We start from the raw sequence: 20,069 nt of genomic DNA, 5'->3' as shown, positions 1-20,069 counted from the left end.
CATCAGTATGGTACTTCAGGGTTTTGGTCATTTATGAAAATAGTTTTACAAAATCTGTCACTATGTATGCATGTGACAAAATTAGTAGTAAAACACTGGCGTATCTTTCAAAGGATATGGGGATTTAGCTAACTAATCACCATTGGGATTAACGAGAACTCAGTGTTTAAATTCTATAGCTGATCATATAAATCACAGTTCTGACCTATATTTCCTTGCCCAACACCAACTTGGGTTAGAGTGAGCCTTTTATTAACATTCATGTCACAGGATAAAGGTAAGCACGATTTCCTTATTTCCAGTGGCTGTTATTCTCCATAAGAGTAGAATTCTGGGATGATTTTTACATCAATCTGGAGATTAACTTTAGCAATGTGGTAAAACCATTGCCTAGTAAGTGCTCTCAGTACCAACACCCCAGAAAAAGGAAGCGGCAGGACAAAGGAAACGCCAGTATTTCACCACAGTCATCTGCTATTGTCAGCTTATGTTAGCTAGTCACTGAAGCCCTTCTTCAAGTTCTCTTCTGTCAAATTTTCTGAGAAATCTGATATGAATTTACTTTGAGTATATGCTTCTAAAAACCACAAATAACAACATGTAATAAACTGGGATATAGGCTAAATGTTCAACCATTTAATTTAGAAATACTGTTGGTTTGGTTTTTTTTTCAGATTCCAGTGTATTTATATATATCCCTAAAGAAATTATGCTTTCCTTGAGGATTACAGAACACAGCATCCCATCTAGAAGAACATTTCAAATTCTATATAAGTTGGGCACTGCAAGAGGGAAACTCTAACCCCTTCCACTAACAAATGGGGACAGAGAGGCCATTTTGAATCCGCACAAAGTCACACAGCAGGTTAAAGTGTCCTACACCTAAATAAAACAAAAAGATTACATGTTGAAGCAGTAACCGCTTATACAGGTACAAAACATAGTAGAATCAGTAACAGACTTGTTGCCAGCCCCTTGAAAACCCATGGTCATGGGCCTGAGAGGAAGGCTTCAACTTTGGTGCAAGAACCCTGCGCAGAGTTGTACCATGTGTAGCAGTGACGTGTTCAAGCAGATCCTGATTTTCTTGAGCAGGGAACAGGGGCCGGGGCCACAGAAGGCCTAGACGCTAATAAAAGGAAGACTGTCTGGAAGCAATCCTGCTGCGTAGCATACTTACTGATCCTGAATCCTAAAAAAGGCCACCCATCAGGGAACAGCAAAACCAGAGCTTCTCCAAGGAGAGAACAAGCTGGGAAATGAGGGTAACCTAAGTGCAGCCCCACATTGTCTGAACAGGACTGGACTGGTGGTTGTGATGGGGTCTGTTGACAGTCCCAGACAAGGTGAGATAAATTGTCAAGCGTAGGATACTCTCGGAGAGCACAGCCAGGAGACGAGGCTGGAGATGGGTCTGTGACACAGGTCTAAGGTCCACTCAAGACACAGGGCAAGAGACAAAGATACATTGTAGAGCAGGTCTGAAGTCTGCCCCAGAAAACCTGTTGGCAAGCCAGGGCAGCAGATGCATAGCACAGGAACACCTAGAACTTGACTTAGGGAACAGCTGGGTGTCCAAGGCTGAGCTAAAATGAGGCTCCTGAACCTGCAGAGGCAAGGGTTGGGGGTCCCAGGTGAGCCTCACCAGAGCCATTAAGGCCAGTCAGGGCCCTGACACAACCTAACCTATACTTTGGAAGGAGATGGGAGTCTAGAGCCCTGTTCAAACAAGAAATGCTGCTGCTTGCTGAAGACCTAGGTTTTACTGTTCAATAAGAATATACACCCATTCTTATGCAGACAGGCTGGCCAACAAAAGATCAGGTGTTTCTTCAACACCTGATATCACCTCCCATATAAGCAAAAAAAGCTCTTCCCAAAGGGTGATGGGTAGTCTTTCCTCTTACTTGTCTGCTGGGTGAACTGAAAAAAGCAGTTTAATGAAGAAAAGTTTAATTATATAAATATGTATATAAGAAATAGACAAAAAAAGCACCCAGGTTTACATCTTTTTGGTTCCTCACACTAAATTAAGCCTTAAACCATTAGCTCCTATTAAAAATTGGGTAAAACTCTTTCATGAGTAAATGGTAGGCTCATTAGCTTGTGTGTCAGTTTAAATGTAAACAAAATTAAAGGCTTCTAAAGGAATCTTTCAATATTTAGAAATTAGCTGGCTGCCTGATTACCGAGAATTTGTACGCACATTCTTTTCTTTCACTGATCTGCTCTTTCAGCATCAGGAATGGTAACACTCTGGGAACTGTTTACCCAAGATCAGCGTGGTTCAAGTGTTACTTAGGATCTCAGTTAGGATTTCTCAGTTTTTAAATGTTTAGTCTTGGGGGGGAAGTGAAAATGACAGCAGGAAGAACCTGGAGGTACTAAGCACTGCTGAAGCTGGCACTTGATGACAAGAGGGGAACGAACACACCAGGCACTACATTTTATGATACAGCAAACAGGGAAGTTTGTATTTGATTGTATCAACTTTTGCTGTGCCTTGAGCACATCTGAAAGGAAAAAAACAAACTGATGAAAGGTACTGGGTACAAAAGCGAGAAGAGTGCATGGGGGACAGGAAGTTAGGAATATGTGTAAAGTGGAAATAAACATTTGGGGGAGGGGGGGGGGAAATAAGAGACTTGTAACTCCTCTCATGAGAACTAATATAAGTGATGGTTTAAGTGATGGTTTTGCAGTTCAGATGGGAAAGTGCGTTCCCTTCCTCCCTCGCCCCCAGCCCCACTAGAGGGGGTCACTGTGCCCAGGGGGCAATGGCTTTGGCCTCTGATGATCTAAGCCTCGTGTGCTTCTCAGAAGCAAAGCAGGCAACCAAGAAGGATACAGCATGTGGACATAGAGTGCAAAAGCCATCTTTGGGTGGCCTAGGGTTTTAGAAGGGCACCCACCACGCAGGTGAGTGATCCTCTCATAAGAAGCACTAGTAGCCATGGATTATTGTTTGTGCAAAGTTAACATCAGGTTGATTCAGAGCCATAAGACCTACATGGGCAGCATACTGGTTTGAAACATGAGTACAATCACCCAGCTCAGAGCACTACTGCAGAGAGTGGACACGTGGAAACTGGCAAACATCTTGGCTGACCCTGCTTTAGGTAACATTCCTCCAAACCTGGATAGATGTTCCATGCAGTTGAGGTCCTGCCCTCCTGGGCAGTGTTACTGAGTGCAGATTGTGGACCTTTATTTCCTGGTCCCATCCCTTACCATCCATCACAGTTACATCAGGGTGGTAACCCACTGCAGAACAGAAAGGCTGTAACACACTCTTCCAGGAAGACAAGTGCTTCCTGAGGCTTGCATATAGCTATAAGCATAGCCATCCATCCATCCACCTCTGCGTTTGGAAACAAATTGGTTTAGTAAGGATACAATGACAAAAGACAGGTTGCTCTCCCTTTCAGGTATGCTATCCTGTTCCGTAGTGGGTCAAAGTCCTCTCCCCGAGCTGCAGTCATTCTTGGGAAATGCTACCAGGGAAGGGCAATGCCTGCCTTTCCTCTGTTACTTTCACGATAAAATTGTAAAGCTGTGACACTCTGAGCAGGCCATGAATTCCACAGGCCAAACTGTAAACACTGCAGGAATTCGAGGTCCTTGACATTTCGCGGAAAGCAAAACCGTGAGACTGAGGAAAACAAGCTAAAGGCTAAGTTAAGATATGTCTACCAGCTCCTAAGAAAGATCAGTTCAAATAAGGAACTGCAGTTGCAATTTCCTGCTTGATTGTCACTTTCTTCCAGTGAAGAAATAGTCTGCTACTGGCCCTTGTCAGGAACAAATTACTTTCCTTTCACTGCCAACTCAGCTCCACACGCCCTGCTCAGAAGAGAAGCAACACTGCAAAAAGCCAGTTTTCCCCAAAGGATATGAACTACACAGACTAGTAATCTGCACAGATCATTTTACAGGGGTAACTTACTCCTCTATACTGCTCTCAGTAAATGCAGGGTAAGAGGGAGTTTTGTCCAAAGCAAATTGAAAAAAAAATTGCCACGCAACTTTTTGCACAGGAATTCTCATCAACAAAAACTTTTAATCCCATAAGAGCAAGCTTTAAGGAGGGCTGAGACAGAATCTAAATCCAAACATAACAGAAACGTGGTGAAAGCATCTTGGTATTTTAGCTTGTGTTCTTGGACAGATCCAATCAGTACAAATACAAAAAATATTTTTTGTAATTAAAATTAATTACAAAGAAAAATGTTTTGAGGCGTACTAATTTAAGCCTTCCCAATTTGTTTGCTTTTAGTGTGGGCAAGATACAATGAGCAAAACACAGGCATTCTGCTCAACGACTTCCTCACCTTATCCTTTCAAAAAATGTTATGTGTATGAGAAAAAGGGAAAATTGTCAACAAAAAGGGTCCAACGTGCAGGTTACTCACACTGGAGTGCCATTTGGCATTTATTCTATGGTGCAGTCCAGAAGTCCTTATTCAGCAGTTACCATCAGTGGTAGTTTCACTGGGGAAGCCATGTCCTTTAGAGTTCAGTATTTTACCTTAAGAAAAAAAAATAAAAAATTGACAACAAAATCACTAAAGCAACAACGTAAGGTTTAAATTCATTCCATTATCAAAAAGATTTTCCTCTTCAAATGTAAATATCCTAGTTACTCAATTAGGAGGTGTACTTTGGTGCCTTGCTTTTCTTTCCCAGGATTTGTTCAGTCTCAATGAACCCTTATGACTTTACTGTATCTATCACACTTTAGTAAGTCCAGAATCAGACAACTCTTGCCTGCTTACTCAAGTTTCTGGACTTGTTCTCTCCTAGGCAGAGTAACTTGATCCATGCATCCTGTTGATTCTTTCAATGTCTAAAATTAGCCCAGTGCATGCACGCTTCCTCTACCTGATGGCGTGCTCCCCTGCAGAACAGGGGCAAGCACTCACGCACATGCTGGGTGCAACAAAGGCCAAACTGTTGCTTTTTCAACAGGAGAAACCGGAGATCCTTACCTTTTACTTTACGTATAAGAAAGAGATCCCACCCCGCTCTCACATTCAGCACACGACAAGTGTTATTTTGTTCAGCTAAATGCTGAGAATGATAACATGGTTTCTGAGCACAAGTGGTGGCATCCATCCTAACATATGATTACAAGTACCCATGACTGTGACAAGTCCAGGCGTGGTAGAAATTACATGGCAGTCACAGGACTGCACGGTTGGAAAGGTTAAAGAGAATCCCCCAGCCGCTCATTCCTCCGCTCCTCCACTCTTCCGTTCTCGCGAGGATCTCTTGGGACACCCCTGCTAGAAAAACGTTTGTCAGAAAGCGGAAGGCAACCCAATGGGAAACATCAGTGAACCTGTGTTTACTTTATTTAGAAATGACACCCCATCCCTGTCCCTTGGGGCAAAACTTCTTTTCTAGACATGACCTCAGAGATGTGCTACACGCACCCTGCACAATTTATCACCATGCTGCCTATAATTAGGTTTGTTAACATACAGCCTAGTGCAGTCCTGTTGACTGGGAACTTAATCAAGTTACTATTGAGTTCTTGTATGCATTGCTTCGGGTGACTGTTTTACTTGTAGAATTATAGCTGCGACCAATGTGAGGAAATTAGCTCTGGACACAAGTTTTTTACTTTTTTCCCCCTACATGTGAAAATATTTAGCAAACAGTGACAATGATGGAAAACAGTAGGAAACAAAATGTTCTACATTAGTATAAAACATGAAAAATGCAGCAAGGACCCTCAGTGGTACAACATGTGTTATGCTGGCTGGCAGTCCATTAGGCTTGATAGACATTTCACTTACCTAAGTCAAATATAACAGTCTAGTATTCATTAATATAAGAAGGGGGTTGTGGAATCAAGCCTACCATCTGGTTAGAACGACAGAATAATCTACAACTCATGATTAGGTCTAAGGAGTGGAATTTCACTTTAATCTTTTTCATTGCTCGAAATTTCCATCTGCGCAGTACGGCACATCATTTTTCTTCAAGACAAATGTGCTGTTTTTCATGTTCCAAAATTAGATCAGAAGAAAACGATTAATCATGTCATGGCCTGGGAAAGGAAACAAAGCCCTGATATTTCTCTCTCTCTCTCCCCCCTCCCCCCCCCCCCCCCCCCCGAAGCTCTGGCTGTTTGCAAGGTCCTTTCTTTCCCTGCCTCGATTTTCATCACTACTTTCAGAGATCCACATTGTGGTGGGCTAGAAACGTTCAGGAAACAGGAATCTGAAATAAAGACGTGGCTTTGATTTGCATAGCCATTTTTATTTTCCCCTTGCATCTCCCCCACCCCCAGTTTGCCACTTCATCTTTTCCTCCTCTCTCTCTCTCTCTCTCTCTCCACCCCCTACCATGTGCCCCCTGGCACAGGACGACAGATGGTGACCTGTTTGCATGTGACACCGTAACTGAATCTAAACTCAAGGAAACAAGTCACCGGGCTGCAAATTAGTGAGACCACACAACTGTCAGGTGGCAGTCCCCTTTGACAGTTGTAGGCCATTATAGGAACATTGATGTTTTCGCAGTGTGACAAAAAGGAATCCTTTTTGCAGCAGACCTGTCTGTCAGCTGGCTCTCAAGTCATAACAAATCCCTGGCACTCAGCTGAGGCTGAACATTCGCAGCGTCAGGAGGATGATAAATGACCTGCAGGGCTTTGAAGTGCCTTGGCAGTTCAGATGGGTCCGCAGTGCTGACAGAGAAATATACACAACAGCGTAACCAATAATGAGAACATTAAACATTCCTGCTTTGTGACAGGCTGACAGAAAAACCCAGCCTCGCATCAATCATCTTTGGAGATATAACCTTGACAATTAGCCCCCTCTCTGATACTCAGAGTAACCTTTTTTCCCCTCCCTTCTCCCCCCTCCCTTTTTTTTTTTTTTTTTTTCCCTTTTGCCTGCCTTATCTTCCATGATCTTTTTTCTGGTATGGCAGAAAGGGAAAAAACAGCAGAAAAAAAAAAAGCCCACATCAAAAAAGATCTTTTCCTTTTCCTCCATGCAAAAATAAAATATGCCAGGACAAAGTTTATTTGATGGACTTCCACCTATTTCCCTTTAGGAGAAAGGAATATTTTTTTTGCCCTATCTACCAAAGCATCTGTCACTACAAATACTCCTAGCAGAATTCTGTTTACATTTTATGCTTATTTTGTTCCTTAGGTTTTTTTCTTTCCCCAACTGTTACATTCATATCAGTGCATTCTGTTGTCAAGCATCGTTTCCACTTGTAAGAGTGAGATGATTAAGCATGTGACTGTCTCCTTGTTGCTGTATTCCAGGATCATTCAATAAAACAGATAGAATCTCAGCTTCTTCCCATAACCTTGTGTTTTGTTCTTTTTTTGTATGTGCCTGTGCACTGGTTTGCCATTTTTTAAATCCTTTTACAGAGCAGAAATAATCTTCAAAGGACAAATGAAAGGTGCAGCTAGTCTTCCTGAAAACTAAACACTTAAACACCGCTCTGGAATCATTCTCACTGAAGAGCTGGGATGCATCCTGTTCTCGAGGATGCTCTCCCTGCTTGCAGGGAATGCCTCTTGCTTTACCCAGCACGGGATCAGCAGGAATTCCTCCTGATACACATGCCTTACTTCTTGCCATGGCTCTCCTGACGGCTGAGGCGTCCAGGCGGTGAGGTCAGCGGGAGCAGTCTGTGCTCTGTGAGAGGTGAATTAGGCTCCTGGGCACTTTTTTCACTCCTTCCTGGTGGCCTCCAGTCTCCCAAGTCACCAGTCCAACCCCACACAGAAGTTTCGAACGAGCCTAAGCATCCTTGGGAAACAGCCTCAGTCAGAAGTCACGTTCAAAATGGCGTTTGTTGCAGAGGTTTTCATCTGGAGGAATGCTAACAATGTAAAAAAACCCTTCTGTCATTGAAATTAGTGGCAAATCCTCTAAGGTGCGCTGTGCTCAGGTCTCTGTCTCCCTGTTCCTGGAGGTATTTCTCTTTTGCTTATGAAACGACAAACATGCACTCTTGCTCTCATCCAGTACAGCCCAGCTCAAATACTTTGATGTGAAGTTAGGGTAGTGAAACAGATTTACACACAACCAAGCACTCATAAATTAAAAAAAGCTGTGTTTCTAACCCTGAAATAAAGCCTGTCCCCAAGGCCTGTTTTCCTACACATACTTTAAGGTCCCTCTGCAATGCTGGTGAAGTAGAAAGAAGATGAAAAGGAGAAAAAAAACCAAGGCCTTCAACCTTCAATACAGTTATAGAAGAGCCAGCTACAGACCCAGATGACGCCACTGCAATAATATATTCCAGAGTCTGTCAGCTGAGTCCTGCTGCTGTCAGAGTATGCCCCGTGCACGTGGCCTCAGCTGTTGACTTCACTATTAGAAGAGGTGAGCATGAAGGAGAAAAGAAAGGTATTAGAAAGATGATCAACAGCAAGTGGCAAAAACTGTCCAGCAACTGCATAGCCTCATTTGTACTCTGATTATATTATTCTGATAAAAAGACAAACCACGCAGTGCCCATTTCATAAAACAACAATGGAAGATTGGCCTCTGCAGGACTGTGGGGAGCCTTTTCACTCTCTGGTAAGAAAGCAGGCTGACAACGCTGGAAATAGAAAACTTCTCTTGGCTTCCATTATACCTGTCTAGTAGCCACTGACCGACTGCCTTACAGCACACTGAAAACATACTGTGTTACCACGTCGCATACCCCACCCGCAGGGACTGGAGTCAGACGTCGTGAATGCTAAGTCCTGCTCACAGGCTTTGGAAAGCCTACATGTGGCAGTGCTTGCCCAGTGCAGGCTGAGGCTCCAGAAGAGCCAGGCAGTGAAGGACTGTGCATTCAACAGCAAGAGAGTCCTCTCTCTTTCCTCTAGGTCTGAGACTGGTTTCTCATGACAAAGGAACATCTTTCAATCCTTGGCATCTAGTGAGAGAATGAAAATTCACACCACTGATTTCCCCAAAACAGATTCCTTAACTCATTAAAACTACTGCTCTGCTTGTTATGAGTCTGCCTGACAGCCAGAAGACCTTTTCTCGCCATGATGGCTGGTACAAAAGGGAAGGACCCTCAGCCTGCACACTGTATTTGTGTGATCTCTCATGTGCTTGATTTCAGTCTTGTTTCACACACCTTCAAAGAAATGGCCGTACCCCAGTTTTTAAATTTCAGTGTACCTCAGTTCCAGGTCTGCAAGAGAGACCAGATGATACCATCCCCTCTGCAGACAGGAGCACAGAGTGGGGAGCCAGAGGTGCACTCACAGAGTAAAATTCCCCTCGCAGACAGGCTCTGGATCACCAAGGGCTCATGAAGTACATCTTCCCACTTTCCTAACCCACTCCCATATGATGTTTTATGGCCTGTCCTACAGCATTCATCAGTAACCATGTTTGGGTACTAGCTGCTGCTGATTGAATCTATAAAGGATCTTTGTAAGATAAATGTGCAGAGTAAATGAACACTTTCCTCCCAGCAGCTTTCTTCCCTTCCACTTGCCCCCCTGCAGAGGAGGACAGGCTGCTTTCAATACTTTTCAGTGAGGAGAGGCATGAAAACCTCCCCCTTGGCCATTGGCAAGGAGCTCCATGCCTTTTACAACTAACATTACAGAGTTTATCTTGTGGAAGACCAAGGCTTTAGGAGTCGATGGATGCATTCAGATCCCACTCTAACAAGACTGTCAGTGGAAAGGGAGGAAAGGCCTATGCCATACGCTGAGAAGACAATGGAGGTAGAATGTAACCATCCGCTCATTTTCATCTGATCGCGTTGTAGGGCTGAGCAAACACCTGGCATGCCCAAAGATTTGAGAGGCACCAAAATTGGACTGAGGCATAAACCACTAGTCATCACAAAGGCTAAGGAAAGAAAGAGTCTGGAGAAGCTATTCAGCATCTCTGCCAGATCAGGCAGCCATCATTTGTCTTTTCTATTTCAAGAAACCCTTAAGAGTCAAATCGTCCTGGAATTGTATGGTACTAATCAAATCTCCTGGGCCATAATTCTCACTCTGACACTTTATTTGGCTCACAGCTTTGAGTAAATCACCAATCCCTGCCTCAGTTTCCTCACAATCAGGAATGGATGCATTTGAATTACACTCACCTGAAAGGCGTGCTGTAAAATTTAATTAAGCCCTGAAAAGCACTCTGCAATTGTGAGATGAAAAGGTGCCATTAAAAGCTGCTAGTATTATATTTCACTAAGGCTCTCAGAAATATTTTGGATGGAGTTAAAGAGAGAAAATAAAAGGGGAATAAATCATAAACATTGCAGAATAAATGCTGCCCGCCCCTTCTTATCTGTAACTCACAAGGCATATAGATTACATCTAAATAATCCTTTGTATGAAAAACTGTCCATACATTTGCACGCAAGATGTAAGGACAACTCTGGTTTTATATGAAAGGGAATATACATGTTTCCTTGCACACCCTCAGTGAAGTTAAAAGGGTTAATAAAATATAAGTTGAGATCAAAAGAAATCTGAGGTGACATTTTGGCCTTGAGGCCTTCTCTTGGCTGTGGGAAAACAGAACGAGGCTGCTCTGCAACCTACAGGCTGAAATACAATTAGTGGTGTTTTCAGACTGCATGTTTTTTTCTAGGTTAAATCCGTACAGATATGAGCATATGCAGTGAAAGCACTGTGAATTTCATTTTTCCAGTGGAGAATTACTAAGTGTTAAAGATGGAGACAACCTGAGAAAATTCAAAGTTATGTAATTAGAAGAGTATACCCGCCCAGATCAGAACCAGATAAAACATTAAAATCATCATTATAAAAAGCACTCAAAAGGGAAGGGCTTGGTGCATGTGTGTGCAGCTGCAGTGTCATGCACACATCCTGAGGACAACTGGAGGCAGTTGGCCTTTCATCTTTTGACTCAAGACCTCCCCAAGACCTATGCATTACAACATGAAGAACCACACACTCTATCAAACATCGTTATTTACATAACACATGGCAGGGAGTGGTTATGGAATAAATCAATACTTTGTGATATTTGTTACAAGCCACATGGCACAGCTGAGCATTTCTAAGGCCTTACCCAAAGTCTGGCTTAAAGGGAGCTTGTTACAGCTATATTAAAATTGCCTAATAAGTGAGGTTCCCAGAGAACTGCACGGAGCCGTTTTGGTTTGGGTTTTTTTGGTTTTTTTTTTGGTTTTTTTTTTTTGTTTGTTTTTTTCCACTGGACTGTAGCCTAGTGAGGGCAGGGCTTTCATTTACAGATGAGCTCCTGATCTGACCCTCTCCAACACACACTTTTTGTGTGTAAACTTCAAGTTGATGTCCTTTCCCCGCTGCCCCCCTCCCAATAAAACAGATTCCTAAGCATAGCTGTGATTACAGCTGTGGACTATTGCTCTAGATTCCATGATATACCTCTTAAAAAAATAAACATAATTGTTCACTACTGAGACTCTGGCTCTTCAGACCCGGGCTTGGAGATAGCAGTGTGGCTACCCAGCGGGACAGTGATACAGTCTTCCCTTAGGTCCCTAGGCTAGGGGGTTTGTGTGAAAGTGGAACTGGCAGAGGACAACAAAGTATAAGTACCTATCTTTCTTTATCAAGGATATGAACAGCCTACACACCTAGCTTACATACACAGGCTCGATGCCCAAAGTCTGACTATGTAAATACTGAATACCCCGCAAAAAAAGCTTTGGGCATCATGACAAGCTCTTGTACAAACAGCACCGTTCTGGTTTGAATACTAGCTGACCATCACTTTCTTGCGGTCTTAGAAATTAGACTTCAGTTTAAAATCACAGAGAACCCAACTAACGTTTCCATTTTCATCCTGCCAAAGCATATTCATTAAAATCGCCTGTTTGGTAAAGACTGTTTTAGAACAGTAATGATGCTTAAAATAGGATGTTATCAGTTTTAAACACCAGAACAGCCAAATGTGCAACAACACTCAATAAGTTGCAAATTCACTGGGACAAAGCCCATGCTCTCACTTTGTGTTTGCTCAGCACCCAGCATCTGGTTCATGATCAGGCCTTATGAAGTATCTAAAACACAAAGTGGCAATAATTGAGAAATATGACCCATTATACTGGGAATATAGCGATTAAATAATAATCTAAAAACCACTAAATAAAAATTCCTCTCGGAATGCAAGACACAACTTATGTTGTGTAAAAAAAAAAAAAACAGTAAACAAAATATCTCATTGTGTTCTTTCTTCTGTAGTAAGAATGTAGGCAATCAAAAAAGGTAAGGAAAAGAAGGCAATTCACAAAGATGCGTCAGCCTAATAAGGAATCTTCACTGAAGTCAAACAAGTACAGTAAAATATAACCTGCAAGAACCATGAGGTTGCATGAAGCAGTAACAAAGAGGTTGCATGAGGAACTTGCCAGACAAACTCTTACTAAACTGCCAAAGACCTACATTTAAAAAAAGTGAATCAACGTACAATACACTACATATTAGTAAATCATTTAGTGGAAAGTCACCTGAAATATTCAACTGTATTGTTTAGATGCTAGCATAAAACTGGGTCTAAAAACTTCAAAAATTCAGCCTTTTCTTTATTCTACTTCTCAGAGTTCATATATTACTCATCTGCTGCCTCAGCTCCATCAACATAACTTTTTTTTTTTTGGTCTCACAGCTTTCTTACTCCCTTTGTTTCAATAGCCATTTCAAATATTTTTCTCTTTTCATGCTCTTCCTTCTCAGATCCTTGGTTTCCAGTTATTATGAATCAAGTTCAAAATACCATTTTAGAGTACCACAAAACACTGCCCTTGGACCTCTTTCTTTACTACTTCTTTCACTATTCCTGCTCCTTAAAAAGAACTATCAGGTTTGTTTGGACTGCCTGAGTCTTCTTTTCCTACTGCAGTCTTTATTTTTTCACCTATGACATGAAGTATGTTTGTGATAGTTTCGAATTCACTTTCGCTAGAGGCTTCCCATAGAAAACTCACGTGTTCAATTGTACAGCCATGCCCCCATTCCTTATTTATGCTATTTCACACCTTTGAGATCTCTGTAGACGAAATCTTTCAGAGCAAAGAAATGATTAATTGACATCAGCAATTTCTATTGGGTAGTCTTACGCGCATCCACAGTGTCACATACACTAGCCATACACAACCCCCCCTCAAGAATAAATGATTAGAGGGAACTGCCCCTTGGGAAATTTGCAGAGACTGTGTTAAACTCAAGTTTTTAATATTTCAGTAATATTTAAAACCACTGATCGGGTGATATAAACAGCTGATACAATAATTAAATTTGCAGATGATACTAAATTAGGAAGTGTTGCAAACACAGGTGAAGACAGAGAAATAACACAGAGGACCCGAGAAAGCCTAGAAATAAGAGCAGGAAATAACGAAATGAAATTCATCCGGGAAACATGCAAAGGTACAGTACATCTGGGGGAAATATTTCAAAATTAAATACCAAAAGTAATCCGATCTTGTGGTTCAAGGTGTAAACTGATTGCCACAGCTGAAATAATCCTCTCAACCCTCCTCCTCAGCAACATATAACTGGCAAGGTACATTACGAAGGGTTTTGAAAGATCAGGCACGTTATTTTTGGAAGCAGGATGCCTGTCTCTTGCAGAAAATCCTCTGCAACATCTATATTCAGAGAAATAGCCGGGTTCATTGAGAGCACATCCCCACTCTTGGGCAAGCAAAATATTTGCTTGCCTCCCTGCTTTCACGCCCAACAGTTACCTCCATCCCCGCATTCTTATGCTCTCTGACAATTCAGCACAGACCTATGACACAGTGGTAGTGGTACTGATGGGTTAGAACAAGTTGAAAAGAACAGGGGAAGGGGATGCCAGGCTAGTTAGAAGGTGAATTATCTGGGCTTTTAGTATTCCTAACCTCAGAAACTGCCTCAGCTACTTTTCACTCTCAGCGGCCACAGGGGCTGCTATACCAGACAAGCAGTAATGTTGTCAGAAACACAGAACCAGATACTCGGTTGATGTCAGTCAGGGTTTTTCTGCTGACTTCAAAGAGAATAGAAAATTTAATGCGAGTTTGCAGTGAAATAGGATATCGAAATGCTTCAGTGCAGCTTAGTTTTCCATCCCCAGGCTTGCCACAATCAGGAACTAGAGAAGAGATGAGGCTTTGTATGGCATTGATAAAACCACAGCAAATATATCACAAAGCTTTGGCCCTTGAATGCCATCAACTCCTGGAGAAGCTAGGAGGAGTTGAATGGAAATCAGTAACAATGAAGGATCTCAGATGGACAGACTTTGAAGAAAGTCACTATCTTTGTTTGTTACATGTAAAACAAAAGACAAGAAACGTCACTAAAATAAATAAATTCATGATACCCTATAGCAAATCAGTCTCTCTGCTTCATAGCAGAGCTGCTGCTTAGGAATTAGCTTCCTACTGCATATCTAAACAAACAGCACATATATCCTTACACATTCCCTGCCTTGTTCTTCCTAGATAAACAATCCAAACAGGAATGAAATTTGAGACTGAGATGAGTCATTGGTTTCACCACTCATTCAGATCTGTTCATTGTCTAACACCACCCCCTCCACTACCCCCCCATGTCCAGTTGATTCAATTTATTATGAAATTCCAGAGGTGCGAATGGCTGGACAATAGCTTAAGGAGTCTTTGCAGCTGGATTACCTCCCATCACTGAAGTGTGGTATGGTTCCACACAGGCCAAGAACAGGATTTCACAGAAATTAAATTGAGATTGCATATCTTTTCAAAAGGATTTTCTGTACTGTAAAGAACAAATCGTACACTTTTTCACAAGAATTTTTGAGTCAAGTTTACAGTTTGTGTGAAGCTAAGTTGACAGCCCTTAATTCCATCTGATCAGTCTGAAGCAAGTAGTCTCCTGCAATACAGATATCCTTAAAAACTCATACTGAAACATTTGAAACATCCATTCCCTCCTGGTCTCACGGAAATTAGTTTTCTGAGGGTATTTCTGATAGCAAATAGAAGGAAACAAGAAAGAAAAAAGAAATTTTGTGAATAATCTTCTTATAACTGTTGTCAGCTTGCCACACTGGAGTGGATTGGAAGCTCCAAGAAGAATATGTTAAAAGGACTAAAACCATCTAATGAAGAGACTGTTAACATGTAGGTACCAGAGGGATAAGGACGATCTCTAGTTAAGGACAATACTTGGACCTTAAGTGATCTGTGGTCTGTTCCTCACTGTGCCACGTGTTTCCTGTACAAGCGCAAACAAATGACTTTATGCGTACCTTAATTCCAGGTCTGTAAAGCTAGTACTTTCTCAACCATGCCTATTCATGCTGCAAGCTATGTAGGTGTACAGTGTATCTCACAACAGGAAACAGATTTTGAACAGAGGAGAGTAGGTATTTCCAAAGCAGGTAATACTATTACAGGCAACTGTCACTGTCACACTTCCTTAGGCATTTATGTCTGCAAAATCTTCAACCAGAAGAGGGACAAGATCTGTGGTTTGCAATCTCTGGACCAACGATTCATTATGAGTCACTTTGGGTGGGCTGAACTTGCACTTAATCATCAAAACCTATGCAGAGGTTATGGGTAGCACCATTATGCAGTCAAATTGCTTTGGCTCTCCATGGCATGTAGGTTTTCCAGCAGTCGCAAACCCCCATCCCTCCACAAGCTCTTTATAGTACATAAGAAGGCTGGGCATGAAGATGGAAATGCAATCGTGATATAATGGAGGGTGGTGCCTGATACTATCAGGGCTTTTAATATTAGTCTCATTGCTGTGGGGTCTGAGCACTTCCAGCTCAAGTTGGGTGCTGGCATCACCTAACTGTCTGATAGAGAGACCTGCAGGCAAAGTTGTGGTTATGAAACTTGAGACAAGCAGATCTCCTATCTGTATAATGAGCTAATTAAAAATTAATTTAAACATAGTCTGTATAAAGTGCTGAAGCATATGATGTGGGGTATAATCCTATACCGGATTTGCCAACCCACAGCTGCTACTGCATATTCAGTGGTTTTGGACAAAACTATATGCTCCTTCTTCCAGAGTCCACTGAGAATTTTCCCTCACTGAGCACTTCAGGATCTGACTCCAGGATGCAGACTGAATGGTTAGTCCACATGATTATGTGCAGAGATAAAAGCTCAGATCTAGAGGTTGTGTGATTGTGTTTGCACAACCATGATGTTTCTTAGACAGAGCAATGTTCTACAAAGAGAGCATGGATACAACCACTGTCCTTCCCCGCCATTCCTAGTTCCAGACTTTCTTCACGCTGAGCCAGCTTGCATGGCTCAGCATTTTTAGTGTTGATGTATCCATAAATGGGATGAAAATATCTGTATCAGTAATAAGCACAAAAGATATTTTGCCTGCAAGGCATGTAGACCTCTGGGAACCATGTGGAAAGCTGAAAGGCAAGCTCTGATTGCATTCCTCTGCCAATGAGTCTCAACTGGGACATAGATACATATGAGGTGTCAGGAGCTGAGAAAGCAGAAATCAGAGTAGCAGAAGTGCACTCAGGAAGCCATGAAAGAGAAAGAGCTCCTATAGTTCTTGCACACTTCTTCGACAGCTACCTACCACAAGCAGTAATTGAGCCCTGCCCCAAATCAGGTGCTAATTACTGTACTGCAGTGACATTGGGGCTAGTGGATTCTCCAATCTCTGTTCCTAGCAGCCAGGCCAAAGCTATGATACACCACTACAGCACTGCTTGCAGGACCAACTAGAGGAAGACGCGTTTGCTTGCTTGTCTGTTCCTTAACAATGATATTGAAATCACCTAAGATTGAACAAATAGCGCAATGAACTTGTTAAAAGAAAATTCTGTTTCATTTTGAATGAGGACAACTAGATAGTTGCCTTGGCTTGGAGACTGAAAACCATATAAACATGAGTCCAGCTATATGAAGCAAGATAGGAATAAAAGGATGGCTTCTGAATATACTTACTCAATGTGATAACCACTTTTTGAATTTGAAAACAACTGCTGTCGCTGATGGTTCACTAAATGTAGGTATGTTGGTGGTTTGTTTACTATATTAGTAAATAAAATATTTCCCATAAGCACGTTAATTAATCATATAGAGATATAGCCTAGAAACACAATTAGGTAAGAATTATGCATGGCCACACTTACCAGGTACAGAATCACTATGACTCTTGATAGGAATAGCCTCAAACAGTCTGAGCAGAACAGAACAGCAATTGAGAAATAACACCCTACTTACTTGAAAAAAAAAATCTTGCATGTTTAGGAAGCTTTCTCAAACAGCAGGAACATATTTGGCCTTTATTCTCCACCTTTATCCTGCCAGTGTTCCCAATGCAGAAAAGGCACAGAGGTGCCAGGATTCTCTCTGTGTTGCAGTGGAGGAGCCCAGGGATGACGATCATCTTGGATTAAGAAAGAGAACCATGAACAACAGGTACGCTATGTGGCTGAGACACACAATATTTCATATGAGAAAGAGCCTTCCATTATTCCCTTAAAAACTCAGTAGTAAAATAATCAGCATTGAATAAACCCATGTTTATTTCACTGATTCTAGCCAGCTACTGTGTATTGCTTATTGGATTCTCATGGGAGTTCACAAGAGGCTAGTTGGTTCCCATAAAAGGCCGCGTCGGTATGTTTCATCAGTAGGGCTGTCAGCATGCCACCTTTGTTCCCTGCTACCTACAATGACTTTTCATAAGATTTCAAACCGAGAGCAAAATATTATTTTCTTTTTCCAGCACAGTTACATATAGACCCAGGATGAAGACCATAATCCTTAATTACAGCCCTCTTTCCCAATAGGACACTCCATAAAAAGGCCAAAGCTCATCTGCACAAGAGATGCAATCACTTGTGGGTTATTCAAGACTTCTTTATGAAACAAAGAAGAAATTTCCAGAAGAGCTAAGTAACACTGGAAACCTTAGTATCTTTTGCTCTATGCACATAGTGAATCTCTTTGACCTCGCTTGCTCTGCCATGAAACTGAATGACATGCAGATGATATTAGAGAGATGACCACACTACAAGAACATATACAGAGCAGAACACATAAGAAGAGACTGGATAAACCATTCCTTCCCAACCTTTCCCCACATACACAGCCCAAAGATTTGGTAGTCCTGAAAATGAGCTAGATATTTACCAGTTAAGACCTGATTGATGCTTTCCCTGTTGGAGCTGGTCAAATTTGTAATGATTGCCTGTCACAAAAGGAAGAAAAGCAATACCTTTACTGTTGATCATGGAAACGTAAATTAGAAAAGAAAAAAACCTCTTCATCATAAGAAGGAAGCAATACTCTCACATCCTGTACCTCACACTTCAGACCTCTCTTTTGCGTGATTTTGCCTTATCATGTGTATTGGTTAGTGCTTTGTACAGCCCATTCTTTAATCTTTAGTCATTTCTCCATGAAAATAAAAGGAGGACAAAATCCACACCATGCTTATTCCTTCCTTCCAATTTTACACACTGAGAAATTTTAGTCAAAAACTTCTGAAGACCTGAATTCCCTGACAGAGTTTTTACACAATACTGAATAATGAATTGCCCAAAGAGCTGTCTGGAGTTCTCCTGCAGTCCAAACTGTTCAACACAGAGGCTTATCGCAAGTTTGCCACAAGGAATGAGCAGAGCAAGGTTCCCAGCGCAGTTTACTCAACTCACACTTGAGAACAGTTTTGAAAATCCACAGTTCAGTTGCCAGAAACAGTTTTCTTAATATTATTTTTTTTTTCTTTCAGCTTCATCTGAAAGGGAAGAGTAAAATTATCTCACAGCAGCTTTCTTCTTAGGCTGTGGTTAGATACCTGGAGAACAGTTGAATCTTGTGTAGGGTCCACGCAACAAGGGCAAGAGGTTTGAGGTAGAACTTGACCAAAGACTTTTGATTTTTAAATCTTTCTCAGGCTTCTCTGACGTGGCTTTTCAACCACACCTCTTTTCAAATTAAACTCCTGCTTAGAAATACAGCTTCAGCATATCTTTTCAGAACATCCCTGTATGTGATGGATCCAAAGCACACAATGCCAAAAACAGTCTTTTAGTTTCCATTTGCAGCAGCACCAATCTGGTATACTAGGAACGTAAAACAGCAGCAGTGTTTACAGGGAAGACTTTAACTGTTTCAATGGATGGGGCACAAAAATGTGTCTGGGTATATTTCTATACACATTAAGCATGTTTCTTCTTTTTTTCTCACCTGCTGAAGAAGCCATCCAACAAACTGAGGCCTGAAGAGAGAGTATAGATGCAGAATGCGATTTCATGGTCAGCTTCATCTAGTTAAACTTTGAAATGCTATTGAAAGGGAAAGACCTTCCTTTCCACCACTTCACCTGTCTCTCCTCCACGCTTTGTGTCAGCACGTGTGGTTGCATGCCTCGGCAATCAGCCAGATCCAGTCCCCTGTGCAGGTGCCTGCACAGCTGGATGAGCGCTGCTGCTGACACACCAGCACAGACAGGGGACAGACACTCACCCTTTCACCACCTTTTCAGCAGTTTAGAAATAGATTAGCCATGGCTGATACAAAACTACACCCAAGTATCACCCCTTTTTGGTGATAGGAAACAACAGACTCCCGTGTTATTTGCTGCACGGCAACAAATCACGTTACTGATAAAGAGTAAGCACTTTGGATACCTGCCTTTATGATACCATGATCGTTGTTAATATAAATGGAAACAGATATAAGTCAGACAAATGTTTGTTTCAAGAGATGAGACAATAAATGGAAAAATTAAACCAAGTGAGATGAAATTCTAAGAGAAGGTTTTGTGGACAGAGAACTGTAAAACTTGAACATTCATTTTTCATTACTTTCTCATTTTCTCTCAGAGAATATTACTTCCAAAACTATATTTAATATTGGTGTCATGCTAATTAGTACTACATCAAAAGCTGGCTTAGGAGACAGATCTAAACCAAATGGTGGAAAAGGCAATACACTAGTGGCTTTGGCAGGATTTGAATGAAGTCTTTAATATTTGTTTCTTCCTATTACCCATCTCCCACCTTCTGCTAAATTCACAAGGAATGCTGCAGAAAAACTTTAAGAGGTGTAAAAAGAAAAATCCAGGGGACTACAGAATGAATAGT

Source organism: Vanellus vanellus, assembly GCF_965231255.1.
Source record: "Vanellus vanellus genome assembly, chromosome: 7".
Classification (NCBI taxonomy): domain Eukaryota; kingdom Metazoa; phylum Chordata; class Aves; order Charadriiformes; family Charadriidae; genus Vanellus; species Vanellus vanellus.
Note: the sequence above shows the minus strand (reverse complement) of the source record.